We start from the raw sequence: 16,979 nt of genomic DNA on the forward strand, positions 1-16,979 counted from the left end.
TTGTTACTATCACACTTTCACACCTAGCCTGCCTTCAGTCCTTGTTGCAAGATATCACCAGCACCTTCGCAAACAGGTAAAACCACTTCTTTTACCTCTTTTACAAATCTTTTTTTTTTTCCTGTCTACCCTACCATTTATTTCTTCTCCCTGAAAGTGCTCTAAGACATCTGCTGAAACCGAAGTGATTGATGGTGAGGTAGACCCAATCACAGCTTCAATATTACTGGCTTAACTTTTATTTCTCCTGGAAGCCTCCACCAGAATGAGTAAGGGCACCAAAGGCAGACCCACAAGAGTCCCAGCATTGAAATAGGGTGTGGGTTCCAGTCAGTAGTGTGAGCTGGCATTGACTTTGCACACTACGAAGTACTCTCCTTACAAACTACTTCTCATTTAATCCCCACAATACTAGGAGCTCATCTTTACTGTCATCTTTATTTTCTAAAGGAGGAAACCGAGACTTACAGCGGTGAAGTAACTTTTCTTAGGCTTTGTTACCTATAACTAGTTGAGAAAGATTTGGTCCTGGGTCTCTGAGTTTGATAAACACTCTTAAGACAAAACTTCTATAGCCCACTGCTTCCTTATCTAAGTTAACCATCCCTTTTACAAATTCTCTTTTTGCAAATTTATACTTTCTTACAAAATTTTACAAGTTCAATCAAGAGGCTTAACTGTTAAGTTTCCTAATCGAAATTAGTGCAGAACTGACACTAGAACCCCTAAATCAACTTTCAGTTGAGATCTTCTTCGTGGCTGAGGACTCGGAGATTCAGAATAGGTCTCTAGCCTCATGTGTTCTCCTGCAAATCATTGACCCGATTTGTGCAAAAATGCTACAAAAAGAAGAACCGTATCAATAGGACTTAATCTGTGAATTTCTCTAATCTCATGATTCGATCAAAAATAGGGCCATTTCTTATATAAAATCTATGTAAAAGCAAAAATTTACAAATCAGAATCCCTGTTTCACCTATGGTATTTTATCTCTGTAGGGTTAGGAAAACCAGTCAGTGTGCTTGTCCTCAATTTTCTCTTTCTGTAAAAAAGATGGTCAAAAATTACTCCATGGGCTTATTATGCTAATTTGACAGAATAATGTAGCCTACAAAAATGTTAGTTACATTTAAATTGCCTGTTCCTTCTAAACTTTTCCTTTCATTTAACAAGTTTTAGGGAAAGTTTATGAGTTGTTGGTACCATTCTATTATATATGAAGTGTTCTATCAGAGGTTGTTTTTTTTTTTTTGTTTTTTTTGTTTTTTGTTTTTTTTTTCAATTCTAAGCATCAGGTTTCTTCTCAGTTCAAACCCATTTGTTGGAACTTCCCTGAGACTGGAATCTAGTAGGTTACCTTTGGGGAAATATTACTTAATAAATAGGAAATGCTCTGCATTGTTAAACCCTCTCTGATGCTGTCTGTGAAATTCTGTGTTACATATTTTGTTCTCAAGAGTTTTTGTAAGGAAGAGAGCTGAGCGTACTCTGGTAAAATGACCATCGCTCAAGGTGCAAAGTGCACTTGTATAGTTCAAACTGTTAGGAACATTTGTTGTTTAAAAAATAGCTTTCATGTGATTTTTTTTTTTTAAATTTGCTATGGTGGAAGGATAGAGAGTGCTTTAATAAGAGTTTGGATTATGGTGATATTTTACCACCTCAACCCCTAATCTCTTTGATATTGAACTAGGCAAAAGAGCTGAAAAAGGAATTCTTGACAGAGGAAACTGCTTTGCACTGTTTTGTTTCCACTTTCTGAAAGATTCTGGTGCATTGATGCAAGAAATTGCAAAACAATCTTCGCATTTCATTTGGCCTCTTTGCTGCTAAGTCATGGGCAGCTTTTATTAATAGTTATATGAGATGAATGTCTTCAGGGATATAGCTGGTATATACAGCACTTGTCCCAAAGGGAAGGAATTTATTAAATAATGATCTGTGCTTTCTTGTGAATTCATCTGATCTCATGATTATTCCAGAATATGGCTATGTCTTTACGTAGAATCTTGGTAAGAGTAAAGATTTATAAAAGCCAAAGTAAGAATCTGTCTTCTGCAGCTAATATTTTGTCTGTGTGAGACTGAGTAAAGCCAGTGATATAGAGACCAGTGATTTCTGTTTGTTTCCTTTGATAACTTTGTGAATCAAATATTTACATGAAGTAGATGGATACCTTTGCTGTTTTAAAACATTATGCCTCATTTCAAACACACTAATCTTCCAGAATTTTGGTACAGCCACACTTACTCAATATTTGCTATGTGTCATACACTCCTTTGATTCTATGTTATTTGTATGTATTCTAGTAACAAGCTTTGAAGGCGGATATTGCCGTCTCAATTTTACAGATGAAGAGTCTGAGCCTAAGAAATTTGATGTTAAGCAATGAGCCTGAGATCACTAGCTATTTTTCAAAGGAGCTGGAATTCAATCCATCTTTTTATAGAGGTGGCTTGTTTGTTTTTCCTTCTTTGGATTCAGAGCGCTTAGCACAATACCAAGCACATATCGATGGTACTCAATTTAGTTTTATTTGCCCTTTAAGATTTGATTTGATTTCATTTAATTTATTTATTTTTTGGCCATGCCCACAGCATATAGAGGTTCCCAGGCAAGGGATCAAACCCATGCTACAGTTGCAGCCTGTGCCACAGCTGCGGCAACACTGGGATACTTAACCTGCTGCACCAAAAGGGAACTTCCAGATTTAATTTTAATTCTGTCTAAGACTTGCTTCTGATACTTTACATTCTTCTTTTTACACTAAATGTACCACATTCTTTCTCTTTTTTGTGCCACAGCTTCCTTTTCTCATTATTTTTTTTTTATTTTTATTTTTTTTGTCTTTTTGCCTTTTTTTGTTGTTGTTGTTTTGCTGTGGCATGTGGAGGTTCCCAGGCTAGGGGTCTAATCGGAGCTGTAGCCGCTGGCCTATGCCACAGCCACAGCAACACTGGATCCTAGCCGCATCTGTGACCTACACCACAGCTCATGGCAATGCCGGATCGTTAACACACTGAGCGAGGCCAGGGACCGAACCCGCAACCTCATGGTTCCTAGTCGGATTCGTCAACCACTGCGCCACGACGGGAACTCCTTTTCTCACTCTTTACCTCTGTGCTTCTCTTACAGAGAGTAGCTATTGCCTTGGATTATTCTAAAGGTTCAACAAAGTAATGTTTGTTACAGTCCTACCATGGGGCCCACCATAAATGTTATGATCAATAAATGATAGAAACATTCTTTCTCTCTCTGAGGTGGGGCCAAGACCTTCTTGGGCAGCCCCACATCTCCAAATATCTGGACCAGCCATAGCAAGGCCACAGAAGAGGAGACATGAAACAGGATGAGTAGAAGAATTCCCACCTCCCTTAAATTAATATTGACCTCACATTTCTTTCCACTATTAACGAGCCCCTCATTCAGTCTTCTGATACCTGCACACTAGGAGAAGCGAATAACAACTAAAGGATAAACAGTGCAAAAAATTTCCCCACAATGCCAGACACTCACACTTGCTTGTTAATCCATTGGCAAAAATAACTTGTTTTTTTCTACTATTTTTAGTATTTTGGTAACTGCTCCTGGCGCCTGATGTTTTTTTCCCCACTGAATGTCCTTGAGGAGACTGAGGTTGGGGGAAGAGATTTTGCATACATACTTATTTGAAATAATTTGTGTCCTTAAAACCTGGGGCAACATGTGATCGTTCTATTTTGGTAAATTGATACATAGTTTGATTATACTAGGTCACCTTATTTAAAAGAACAATAGCCACCATTTACAATGAAGAATCCTTTAGAGTAAACCCTTTAAAAGAGATACATTTCCCTCCCTGGATATTAATTCTGAGATTTGTGCTTTAGGTTTGCCTCAGGAAAGGCTGCATCTAAACCAATTTGTATAGTCATGTTTGCATGATGTACAGGAGCTCAGTGGCCTGTGGGAAGCAAGTAGGAAAACATAGTCACTTGGGTATAAGAAATGACTCAGTTCACTCCATCAATAAATGGATCTAAATTTCTTTTTTGGTATACCTGGCCATTGATTTCTACTGTTAGAGTATTGATAGTCAGCTAGACACTATGCAAGATGGAAGCTGTGAGTGCTGTGCTCCCTCCCCTCCAGCGCTCAGGATTTAGTGACTGATGCATACTCCTGCAACATAAAATAAAGGCCAAAAAACAGTTTGTTCTCCCACTGAACTTTCTCTTCTCCAGAGGAGAGACATGGGAATGCATCTGAGGGAGGCTCGTTCCCTTACTTATCCCTTAAACAACCAAACACTTAATGAAGACCTGTCATGAATCGAACACTATTATAAGCACAGGTTATGGGGATAAAGGAGGACTACACCGTAGGTACCCAACATGTACTTGTTGAATGTATGAGTGAATAAAGAAGTGAATACAAAATCTCTGCCCTTAGGAATCTTGTATGTATAGAGGAGTCACACCATAAATAAGAACACATACATATGGAGTTCCCATCGTCGCTCAGCAATTATCGAACTCAACTAGCATCCATGAGGACATGGGTTTGATCCCTAGCCTTGCTCATTGGGTTAAGGATCTGGCGTTGCTGTGAGCTGTGGTGTAGGTTGCAGACGCGGCTCAGATTCTTCGTTGCTGTGGCTGTAGCATAGGCCAGTGGCTACAGCTCCGATTCAACCCCTGGCCTGGGAGCCTCCATATGCCACAAGTATGGCCCTAAAAAGACCAAAAAAAAAAAAAAAATACTTAAAACAATTTCAGATGGATGTAAATGTTACAAAGAAAATTAAAATTTACCAAGAAATGAGAGAATAAAGATGGCAGTATTATTTTGACATCTTCACACAGTTTTATAGAGCCTTAAGCTTTCAACCTGGACTAGGAAGTTAGGTAAAATTTTGGCAGGTAGAAAGGAAAGTCAAATTTCTCTCTCTCCTAAGTGCTACTCATATACCCTCTGTGCTTTTACTGCTCTGGGACTTTTAGTTTACTGGTGTGTCTTTATCAGTGAAAGGAAGTCCATTCAGCTAGAGACCATATCTGATGTGTCTTTATATCCTAAACACTATGCTTATCGTGACTTGAAATTCTAACAAATGTTTGTGGAAATAATCAGTTCATATATAAGTAACAGGGTAAAATAAACAGAGTTACTGAGATGGTTGAGGGTGCACTTGGAGATCTTAAACAGATTGCTGTGACTGTTTTTTTGTGTTTGGAGATGACACTGGGTGGTTGATTATATTGTACTGACGATAGATGGGGTTCAGAGAGAAAACAGTCTAAAACAGGCAAAAAAAAATGAATGGAAAAATCACTGAAGGAAGAAACTTCTAATTTTATGGTTGTACTCAATAAGCACCAGAGCATCTAACACACGTTAGGCACTGGTACATCAAGTGCTGAATTAACCACTCATCAGTTTCATTATAAGATTTGCCACTTGTTTGAAAATGGGGAGCAAAGGAGAAATAAAAGTCTAGAACAGCTCAAACTTTTCACCTGGGAAGAAAGGAGAGAATGATAGAGCATGAAGTACTTTCCAACTCTTGGCAGGAAAGATGTCCTAAAATCTTCTTGACATTAGAAATTCGGAGTTTAAACCTCGAGGTAAAACCAGCAAAGTATAAAGGTGTTAGCACAGAGCCTTTTGTGCTATGCAAATGGATGACTGAAATACTAGGAGTTTGAAGATCTGGTTAAGATTCCTAGAGGCTTCCTTTCCATTCATATCCTACCCCCTCTATAAGGTAACCTCCCAATTGTACCTCTAGGCTCTGTGTCTTTACTCCTTAAATGATTTTTTTTTTAAAATAAAATCTGAAAGGGGGAAAATCCAGATGAGGGGAAGGATGGGAAGTGTTCCAAAAAAAAAAAAAAAAACCCAAAACAAACAAACAAAAAAAAAACCCAAAAAAACCCCAACCCTCTGGGAGAATTATAATTGAAATAAAAGAGGAAGTGTCCAACCAATAATAATGAACTTTTTTTCCAGAAGTCATGTTCCCTTTTGCTTATTTTCATTGACTGACAAATGAAATCAACATGTCTAATTGGCATTTGCCACCAATTGCATGATGCCAACCAAAGAAAAAGCAGAGTAATGTAGATCTGTAAAAACAAATTAGGCTGCAGAATGCAACATGCAAATAGCTGCCTTTTATTTCTCAAATTCTGCAAGGAGTGGTTTTAATTTGCCTGAGAAGGCTTTGTGGACTAAAAGGCCTTTCAGCTCACTTGCTTGAATGCCACTAATAGACAGGAGGGCTGTTAAAAATAGCCAGCTAGTTCACAGACATTTAAAGAGAAGGGGGCCCTTTGAACATTTCCACAATCCTGAATTATAGTTAGAATATCCATTATTGCCAGTCATGTACTCCAGCAAAAATTCGATAAATCGGTGTCCAGTTCTGAAACTTGATCTAAGTGAATTTACCTGAGTAATAATTCTTAGGATGTGCAAACCCATAGAGCAGAATGCCCATGTCAGTCTTAAAGTTTTATTTTTGATCTTTTAATGATTTCACTGATGTTCTCATGCATTCTAGATTAAAGCAATATAGAACTCTAAAATATGTTTAAGGGAGAAAAAGATCTGGGGCTCTTAAGTGTTCTGCTCAAAAATTTATTTTGGCTGATACTTGAAGAAGCAGAAATGATATTGAGAATCATCAATTATAAAGTATTTGGAAAAACATCTTTTTCTTTCCAAATAAAGAAACATTCTTATTTGCTCAGCTTGGCCTTTTCCTATCGAAAGGGTGTGTTTTAATTGGTACTTCTTAGGAACAGTTTGTCCTTTCAAAGATGATTTCCCCTTCACAAACTGACTAAGACTTCAACCGTGTTTCATATAGCAAACCTGCGTTTACCTTCATTTTTCTTTCTACGGAATTCAGAAACTTCTACAAGAGAAACATATGCTTGGTGGAAATAAAATAGTTTCATAAATTGCCCCTATGGAAATAGCACTGCAATTCTCAGGGCTCAAACTGAAGTTCCTTCTCCCTTCTTTTCCTTCAAGGTCACAGGCATTGGGGAAACTGACCAAAGTGAAAGGTGTTATTTTATTTTTTAAGTTTATCTTTTTGAGAAGTGTTCTTTTTGAAAGGAAGGCTAATGTTAATCCTTATGGGATAAAACAACCAATGGAATGATTTCTAGTAGAATTTTCCCAGAACTGCCATGTATTTTTATAAAGAGAAATGTCTTAAGCAAAAAAAAAAAAAAAAAAATTCAGTGTATTATAATCTGAAATATAGTAACACCCTAAGATGTATTTAGAGATAAAGCCCTTGGAAGTTTCTGTGCTGCTTGTGGCAGTTTCCTTTCCTGCACCATGTGTTGGTTTGATCGGTTGGTATCACGCAACATGGAGAGTCAGAGGAGCAAAGGTAAGCACCCTAGAACCTTGACACATTACATGTTGCAGATTTGGTTTTGTAACAGTGGTAGCTGGGCAGTTATAGAACAAGTTACTTCCAAAAAGAACTCCATGATACTCAAGAACTATATATGTATTATTTTTGTCATACTTCTAAATTGTCTATGCAAGTCCTCTTTAAAAAGTCCCATTTTTAAATTGGGTTGGGTTTTGGTGGTTGTTTTTTATTTTTACTTTTTAATGTTAAATTGCATGAGTTCTTCGTATATTTTCCATAATAACCCATTATCAAATAAATCATTGCAAATCCATGCTCCCATGCAGTAGGTTGCCTTTTCATTTTGTTGATAGTTTCCTTTGCTGAGCAAAAGCTTTTTGAGTTTGATGTGGTCGTGTTTGTTGATTTTTTTTTGCTTTTGTTTCCCTTGCCTGAGGAGATATATCCAAAGAAACATTGCGAAGACTAGTGAAGTGCATACTACCTGTGTTTTCCTCCGATGAGTTTTATGGTTTCAGTTTTTATATTGAAGTCTTTAATCCATTTTGGCTTTATTTTTATGTATAGGATGAGAAAGTTGTTAAGTGCTATATTATTTAAGTTTGTGGTGCTTATAAATTTTCATGAACTCTAGCTTGTGTTTATTATCATGTTCTGCACATTTATTAATTACTGCTGAAATTATGATTCATCAAGATTAAAGAGGCAAACTCAATAGCTTGAGTTCTAAATCCAAATACCTCATTTCAGTTCACTCATTTAATTGCATAAGTATTTATTAAGCTCAAACTGTGTGCAAGGCACTGTACTACGTCCTGTGGTTTTGGCAGTGAATAAGACAAGGTCTCTGTATGGATTTTACATTTCAGTGAGAGAGAATAAAAAACTGTTACATGTAAGTGCAATATGTGATACACATTTTGCAAAAAAAAAAAAAAAAGATGAAACAGATTGTCATAGGAATGTGGACAATTTTCAGTAGAGTGGTGGTCAGGGAAGGTCTCTTTGGGCATTATTTTCGGTGGAAAACAAAAGAGCATGAAAAGCTCAGCTCATTCGTATGATTCCTGTTGGTAAATTACCAAAGATGCCCCTTCCTTTGTGGGACCCAGTCCTGCCTGGGGAGTGATTTCTCGGTGCCCCAGGTTTGGGCTAGATTTTATACTGTATCACGTCACAGCCAGTGGCCTTGATGGAAAGTTCATCTTTCACAACTACACATGGCAGCCTTGACAGGAAAGAGAAGTATCAGAAGACTTCAGGGGAAGCATTTTGGGCAGAGAAAAACACCTGTAGTAAATACCTTGAGTTGGGAATAAAATTGGCGTATTGAAGAAATAGCAAGAAATCTAGTGTGTCTAGAGCAGAGTCATCGAAGAGAAGAGAGGTGTTATTTAATCTCAGTGAAATTCAGGATAATCAGATTTAAAAGAACAATGCTCATTCATTCATATTTGCATGCATTACTGTAAAAGTATTCATTTTATGTGTAGATATAGATTATGCTTTGTTTGCAAGTGGGGGACACCAAGTGGGGCTTCTTCAATCAAATACCTTTGAGTAAATTGTCAATGGAAAGAAATCTGAGAAAGGGTATTTTTGCTCACAGAATCAAGAAGAGGTTGAAGAATCAGTTGTAAAGCAAATGAAAACCAAGGCATAGCTGGGGAAGTAGGGAGAAAGAACTAATTGCAGAAAAGGTCTCGGAATAGAAAATACTTTGTTCAGGGCTCAGGGCCTGAGTCTAAAATGAATGAAATCCAATTATTTTCAGATTTTTGTGTATTTTTTTCCTTCTGCTCAGGACTTTAGGATTGTAATAGATTGTAATAGATTGTAATAGATTGGATCCTAGGCTTATGACCTCACTTGTCCTAAGCTTATGTCCTAACTAGTGCAGGGTTACACTACAATCCCAACAGACTTCATCCAAGGAGGAATCATGCTGTCTCTCATTAGGAAGGAGAATAGATGTTGGCTATCCAAGTACCAGAAATATTTGACATAATATGCCCAACAGAGCATTAAGCGTATAAGATATACCCATGCATAATTCACTTTCTGCCAAAATAAAATGCTGCTGATAAGTGTGGGGGCACACCTAAATGTGTTTTGTTACTAATACAAATTTGGAAAAGAGAGTCCAAGGAATAAGGACTCAAGGAGACTGGCATCAGGGCAGTATAATGAATATAAAGGAGACATATTTGAAAAACATCACCATCTGGGGATTGATTGAAAGTGAACAATAAGGAAAAAAAAGAGTCCGAAAAGTTTGGGTCATGGTTACATTTTGCAAATCAGTGACTGGGTGACATTAACTAAAACTGGTACTAAAGGAAGCAACACGTAGCAACAAGATGAGAGAGTAAGCACAGGCTTCCTCAACATATTCAATTTGATGTGTATCTGCTTTTCTCATGGATGTGCCAGTTAGGCAGCTAAAATTTTGGTCTGGCACTCAGGAGGGAGATCTTAGCTAAGGATGCAGATTTGAGCTTCTACAGATTATGGCTCAAACGGAAGGAAATACAGCTTGGGGGAGAGGGCAGAGATGCAGAGAACACAGCAAATATAATTTAGAAAGTTAGCATATTATTTTCTATCATGAGTTGCTAGTATAGAATTTTGAAGAAATTATTTCCCTGAATGCCCAGAAGTTAAATAGGCCAATGACATTTAAACAATAAAAAGAGTCATGCTTGTTTGCTTTTGTCATCATGAAACACACCACAATTTTTGGTCCTATAAGATGGGAAATAGTATCCAAACCACCTTCAGGACTGGACACGCACCTCAGTTCCCATCTTACATGTTCTTCTTTGGAGAGATCTCCTGAGACTCATGGGACTCGGTCTTCCCATCCTTCCCATGAGGATTGAAATAGCCACATCACAAAGTCGTTCAGGAGAGTAGGTGAGGAAATATTCATGAAATGAGGGCCTAGCTTAAGTGGGAGAAGCCCTCAGAAACATTGGACATCTGGCAATCAGGGAAAGGAGACCATGACAGAGACCTGGTTATGTCATGACTAGAGATTCCCTTGCGAAAAAACCCAAATGGAGGGCTTGCTGGTAGTTAGGAATTGCCTACACTGAGAGACTCTTGGGAGCCATGCTACAGATGGCAACATGCAGGAGAGCCGAGGGGACCCCTGTAGGGGCGTAACTCAAACCACCTGACAAGGGGACAGGCAAGATGAACAGACTCAGTGAGGAGCTGCTGTCTACAGACAGTGGGTATGGTTGGTCTGGGTGTTGTGCGGTGCCTTTGCTTTCATTGTATCCTTAACCCACTCTAGGTACACACACACACACACACACACACACACACACACACACACACACACACACACACAGCATGAGGAAAGACAGGGCTCAAACTGAAAAGAACTCATCTACTAATTTTTTTTATTAGAGTATAGTTGATTTACAGTGTTGTGTCAATTTCTGCTGTACAGCAAGTGACCCAACCACACACACACAGATGTATATGTATACATTCTTTATTTTTTCATACTATGTTCCATCATGTTCTAGCCAAGAGACTGAACACAGATCCCTATCTTGTACAGAGGACCCCGTTATGTATCCATCATATATATATATATATTTTTTTGTCTTTTTGCCTTTTCCAGGGCCACTTCCTGCGGCATATGGTGGTTCCCAGGCAAGGGGTCGAATTGGAGCTGTAGCCACCCGCCTACCCGGGAGCCACAGCAACACGGGATCCGAGCTGCATTTGCAACCTATACCACAGCTCATGGCAACGCCGGATCCTTAACCCACTGAGCAAGGCCAGGGATCAAACCCGCAACCTCATGGTTCCTAGTCAGATTCGTTAACCACTGAGCCACGATGGGAACTCCTATGTATCCATTCTAAATGTGATAGTTTGCATCTGCCAACCCCAAACATTGAGGTATGGAGAGCACCACTGAGGGAAGGCATCTCGAAGAAAATAGTGGGAAGGGAAGTATGCTCCAGCACATTGGGACTGTATTGACTCCTGCTATTTCTGCGAGAGGGGGTGCCTCCATGCAGCCTGCTGGGATTGTAATACCCAGAAGGGCAGGAAGGGAGGGAACTGAAGGACCCAGGTGGGCCATCACGGCACAACTCACAGCAGCAGCGGTGGCTCAGGCAGGAATTTATTTGCTTCTGGTCACATAGGAGACATCCCGCCCCCACCCCTCCCTTACCCCACTCCTAGAAACACACCCAGAGTCACCTGTCAGAGGCTGAGATATGAGACTCACGAGGGGTGAAAGGGGAAAAACAAGACCTTAGGAATACTAATACGCCTACTGAATGAATTTTTACAAACATAAAACTCTTAGCTCAGGCCCTGATATGTAGTAAGTAATTTGGGGTAAAAGCCGATTAAGTCTGATGAATCCACTTTCCCTGTGTTAGGAAGGTTTATTTGTACATTTGGGTTTCGGCCAAAGTGAATTCATTGAACAAAAGAACAAATGGTAAGGGATGCAACAAAAAAATCTCATATTGTGACATGCATACATCAAAGCGAGGGAAAAAGTGTTTTGTCATTGATTCACAGGCCTGTGACAGTCCCATCATGAAGCTTTCAGCTACTGTACCCTCAGACAGTGGCCCACCAACTATGCTAATTGAAAAATCAGGGGAGATTAGCCCTAACTTTTCATAATTAAAATAATAATTATGATACCCAGACCATGAAGAAGGCAGGTCGCCTTCTCCCCAGAATGCCTTAACATATAAAGAAAGAAAATGGGAGTCATAAGGTCTGCTGGATTTGACCCAAGTTAAGTCCTTGATCTCCTGTATTTCAGCCTTAGCCTGGCCTCTGAAGCTCATAAACAGTTAGTGGGATCTGCTCATTGACAAGGCCTCTGTAGGAAATAGGTTTCTTGCCCTCGTTACATATTAAGATTGACAGCATAATCTGTAAGAATGTTGTGGTGTCAGGAAAGCTGTGATATATGAGCGATTTCTATATTGCCTACCAGACTTCTCTTAATTGTGATAAAGCACCAAGAGCTATGGTTATTGAGATGCAAAACCGTGCAGGATGCAATTGCCTCTTTTACTCAATACTTAGAAATTTATCAGAGGCCAATGCGACTTGAAAGGATTAGAATTGTTTTGTGAAACTTTTGTTTCAAGTGTGTGTGTGTATGTACGGGCACAGACATGCTAGATCACAATGTAAAAATCTATATTTTACTGTGTATCATGGCCAAAAAATTTTAAAAATACGCTACATCTGATCTGTATTATTCATTCTTAATATTTACGTGTCACAAAGCTTTTAAAAATTTGAAGTAAAATCATAGAATGCTTCTGAGAAAATGCACCTATTATTCAAACTTTTGTATGCAGTCTCATTTAGCGTCTGGACCCCTCTATAAATATCCATAGCACAGGCTCTTTTTTTTTTTTTTTTTTTTTTTTTTTTTTTGTAGCATACACCTTGTCAGTTTATTCCCTTTTCTTTAATACACACATACAGCAAAACAAAGAATAATCTCATAAGCAAAGTACAATTTAGGGGGACAATTATTATTGCCCGTATTTTATAGGAGAATACATTAATGACTATACAGTGCTGGAACATAGCAGTTGTTCAATAAGTACTGTAAATTAGGTGAAATCTCCAACCAACCTATTTTAGAAAGATAAATCAAAATTCCTTAACAACTTCTGGTGGAGTTAGCCACAATCATGGCAAAAGCTATAATAAAATACAAGTGAGTTTTCAGTTAATGGGGAATAGGTTACTTCTTCAGCAGAGAACCTCTGTATGAAAGTAACTGTACACATGTTTTGCATTAAGCATAGTGTTTTCCCTTCATCCATTTCTTCCCCCAGTTTTACTCACTATTTAAAAAAGGAATGCAAAAACACTCGTCTGAGACAAATATGATTTTTTTTTGAAGAATGTTTAAACATGGTATACGTGATGTTTTTTATATCCTTTAATCAGGCATGATGCAGTCCTACTTGTATAACATATTGTGATATGATTTTTATATGTTTCCACTCAAAATTAATCTAAGAAATTTTGACAGAATTCCACCTGAGTCAAAAATGATTATGGCAAAGTCTTTCAAATTATGTACCATATGTGTGTTTTCAAATTTTTACTTTGGCTGCACCTGCAGCATGCGTCCTGGGCCAGGGATTGAACCTGCACCTTAGCAATGACCCAGGTGGCTGCAGTGACAACACCAGATCCTTAACCTACTGTCTCAGGTTTACGATCTTTAATTTTTTAAAAAAATTTTTGCATGTGCTTTCAAATAGAGAAATTGAACTTCTGAATTGAATTCATATTATAAGTGTAAAATTCCAAGATAATACTAAAATACCTCTTTAAGGAAACGATGCACAGCACGATGAATGAAAGATTCAAGAAAAGGTGGATTGATAAACATAGAACACCTCCTCCCTTCTGAGTGTGTTCTTCAAACTGTAATTTTACTTTTCCCACATCTTTGACTACATTGATGAAGTATCTCTTCATGGAGTCTCTTCACCCCATTGACATTTGGCTTTGTGACAACTTTGGGTCTTGTGTCAGAGCACCAGTCCTTATTGTCTGGAAGAAGGTACTAACATTTATTGAGTCTGTATGGTGCTGTTGTAAGAGCTTTACAGACAGCATGTCATTTAATCCTCACAGAATTTCTCTGAGGTATTATTATCCTCCTGATGCTCATGTCTCTAAAAATTGTTTTACCCTGGTTTCAACTCATCTTCCTCCTAAAACAGTATTTCTAACATTAGCATGAAGACATCTTCCCTGGGGCTGTTGAAATATGAAGGTGGAGCCCTGGGGTCTGCATTTCAAACAAACACCCCAGGTAATTCTGGTAAAGGTGGTCCACAGACCACAGTTTAAGAAATTCTGTTTCAGGGAGTTCCTTTGTGGTACACCAGGTTACGGATCTGACATTGTCACTGCAGTGGTTTGGGTGGCTGCTGTTGCTGACCAGGGAACTTCTATATGCCCTGGGTACGGGCAAAAAAGAAAAAGAAAAAGAAATAATTTATATTTTGATGTTTATAGATACCTCTTATGAACATGCTATCTATCAAAATGAGGTCTGTGTTTGATTTTTTTTTTAAATTCTGTGCATGGTTCAGAGTTTAAAATGATTAAAACGAAGTGATGCCCTTACATAAAATATAATTTAAAGATAGAATTATTTGCCTTGAGATTTGTCTTTAATGGAAACAGGACTCCACACATTTTATTTGTATCTGTTCATCAGAAAGTAAAACTTCCTTTTACATCTTTTCTTTTCTTCGGAGTCATTCACCGGGTTCAAGCTCTAGTAATCCCCCTGATGCTTTGCTTTACTCCTGCCAGTGTAAGCAGGGCTATAAGGAAAGCTCATTGATTTCTCACAATTTCAGTTAGGTATGTTGCCAGCAAACTGCGTGGGGAATGGTTGAGTAACGTTCAGCAAATCCATTTTCCTTTGAGTGGCTATTGTATCATATTTCAGATTGGGAAGAGATGAGCTGGCCTTCCCAGAAAATCACGCTTTTCCCTCCACTCAGCATAGATCGCAGTGCACAGTGTCATGTGCTGTGTGGCACTGGACAGCAAGTCTCCTTCTTGTTTTACTTTTTTCTATAATGTTACTGTATTCCTGAGATCAAAAAACTGGTATAGATTTCTTTAATCCCACAGTGTCATCGAGGAAAAAGTTGGAGAACAGCAGTGTGCAAGGCTTTAGAGTCTGTAGGTTTCTCAGCTGGGTGACTACCAGGAACCCGGTGACAAGGCGTGCATTCACACTGGCAGGTCTTGGGCTGTGTAGCTAGGAGGATGGTGTTCAGAGCACAGTAGGAAATGGCTCGAAGAAAATAAGAGACTGTGTATCTGTTTTTGAATAAAAAAACAATTTGTACACTCTGGAAGTCATTCAAGTGGTATTTTTTATTGCAGCATAACTTGATGTATACAGAGACTCATGTTTTCTTTTTTGCTTTTAATTGAAATATAGTTTATTTACAATGTGTTAATTTCAGGTGTACAGGAAGGTGAGTCATAGATAGATATAGATATTCTTTTTCAAGTTCTTTACATTATTACAAAGTATTGACTATAGTTCCTTGTGCTATATACTAGGTCTTTGGTTATGTATTTTTATATATACTAATGTGTAAATGTTAATCCCAAACTCTAATTTATCACTCTCTGCCCCTTAGGTAACTGTAAGTTTGTTTCCTCTCTCTGTGAGTCTGTTTCTATTTTGCAAATAAGTTGATCTGTATCATTTTTTTTTTTTTTAGATTCCACATATAAGCAATATCATATTTGTTTTTGTCTCAGTGTGATAATATCTAGGTTCATCCATGTTGCTATAAATGGCATTATTTCATTCTTTTTACAGCTGAGTAGTACTCCACTCTATATATACCACATCTTCTTTATCCATTCCTCTGTCGGTGGACATTTAGGTTACTTTCATGTTTTGGCTATTGTATATAATACTGCTATGAACATTGGGGTGGGTGTATCTTCTTGAATTATGGCTTTCTCTGGATAGATGCCCAGAGTGGGATTGCAGGATCATATGCTAGGCCTATTTTCATTTTTTTAAGGAACTGCCATACTGTTCTCCATAGTAGCTGCACCAATTTACATTCCCACCAACAATTTCACTATTCTATTTCGCTTCTTCCTTTCAAGGTAAGGTAGGATGGTACTTGTGTTCAAACCTTCTTTGAAGTTAGGCAGCAGGGCCATGTGACTAACTTTGGCTAATGCACTTGAGCAGAAAACTTGTGTTTGTATGTGTGTGTGTTGGGTTTATTTATTTTTTTTCCTGTTATTATCAAGGAGGAAGCTTTTAAAAAAATTATTAAACAATAGTTGATTTATAATATTGTGTTGATTTCAGGTGTACAGCTTCAGATTCTTTACCATTGTTAAGTTGATACAAGATTTTGAATATAGCTAAATTTGCTATACAGTAAATCCTTATTTATCTTTCTATGTAATGGTGTATATGTATTAATCTCATACTCTTAATTTATCCCCTTGATAACTATAAGTTTGTTTTCTATCTGAGTCTATTTCTATTTTTTAAATAAGTTGATTTATGTTATTTTTTAATATTCCACATATGTCTTATTTTTGTCTTTTTCTGCCCTTTTTTACTTCCCTTAGTATGGTAAACTCTAGGGCCATCCGTGTTCTGCAGATGGCAATATTTCATTCTTTTCATGGTTGCATAATATTCCATTGTGTATATATGGAATATATATATTTATTTATTTATTCCATTGACATCTTCTGTTCAATGGACTTCAGACATAAGGAAAATCTGGGGCAATAAATGAATGTTGCTTAAGCCATTAAGCTTGCCTTGATTTGTTAGGAAACAATAGAAAACCGACACAATTAATACAAAGAAATACAGAGGTTGAACTGATTTGAGAAGAGAGTCAATTTTCATACAACAAAAGTTAACTGTACTCCTTGGTTTGGCAAATGTGTTCACAGCTGATGAAAAGGTTTAGTGTAATGTGCTGTAGATGTCTAATCAGAGAGAAATGGAAATCACCATTCTATTGAAAGGATTTTTCGCAGACTCAAGAAT

General features: G+C 37.8%; 1 protein-coding gene across 13 annotated transcripts in view; it reads left to right on the forward strand.

Annotated features, from left to right (window-relative positions):
- LRRC4C (leucine rich repeat containing 4C) overlaps positions 1–16,979 on the forward strand; it is a 1,216,912-nt gene that overhangs the window by 113,048 nt on the left and 1,086,885 nt on the right. The gene's annotated exons all lie outside the window — the stretch shown is intronic.

This window comes from Sus scrofa, chromosome 2 (genome assembly GCF_000003025.6).
Source record: "Sus scrofa isolate TJ Tabasco breed Duroc chromosome 2, Sscrofa11.1, whole genome shotgun sequence".
Taxonomy (NCBI): Eukaryota; Metazoa; Chordata; class Mammalia; order Artiodactyla; family Suidae; genus Sus; species Sus scrofa.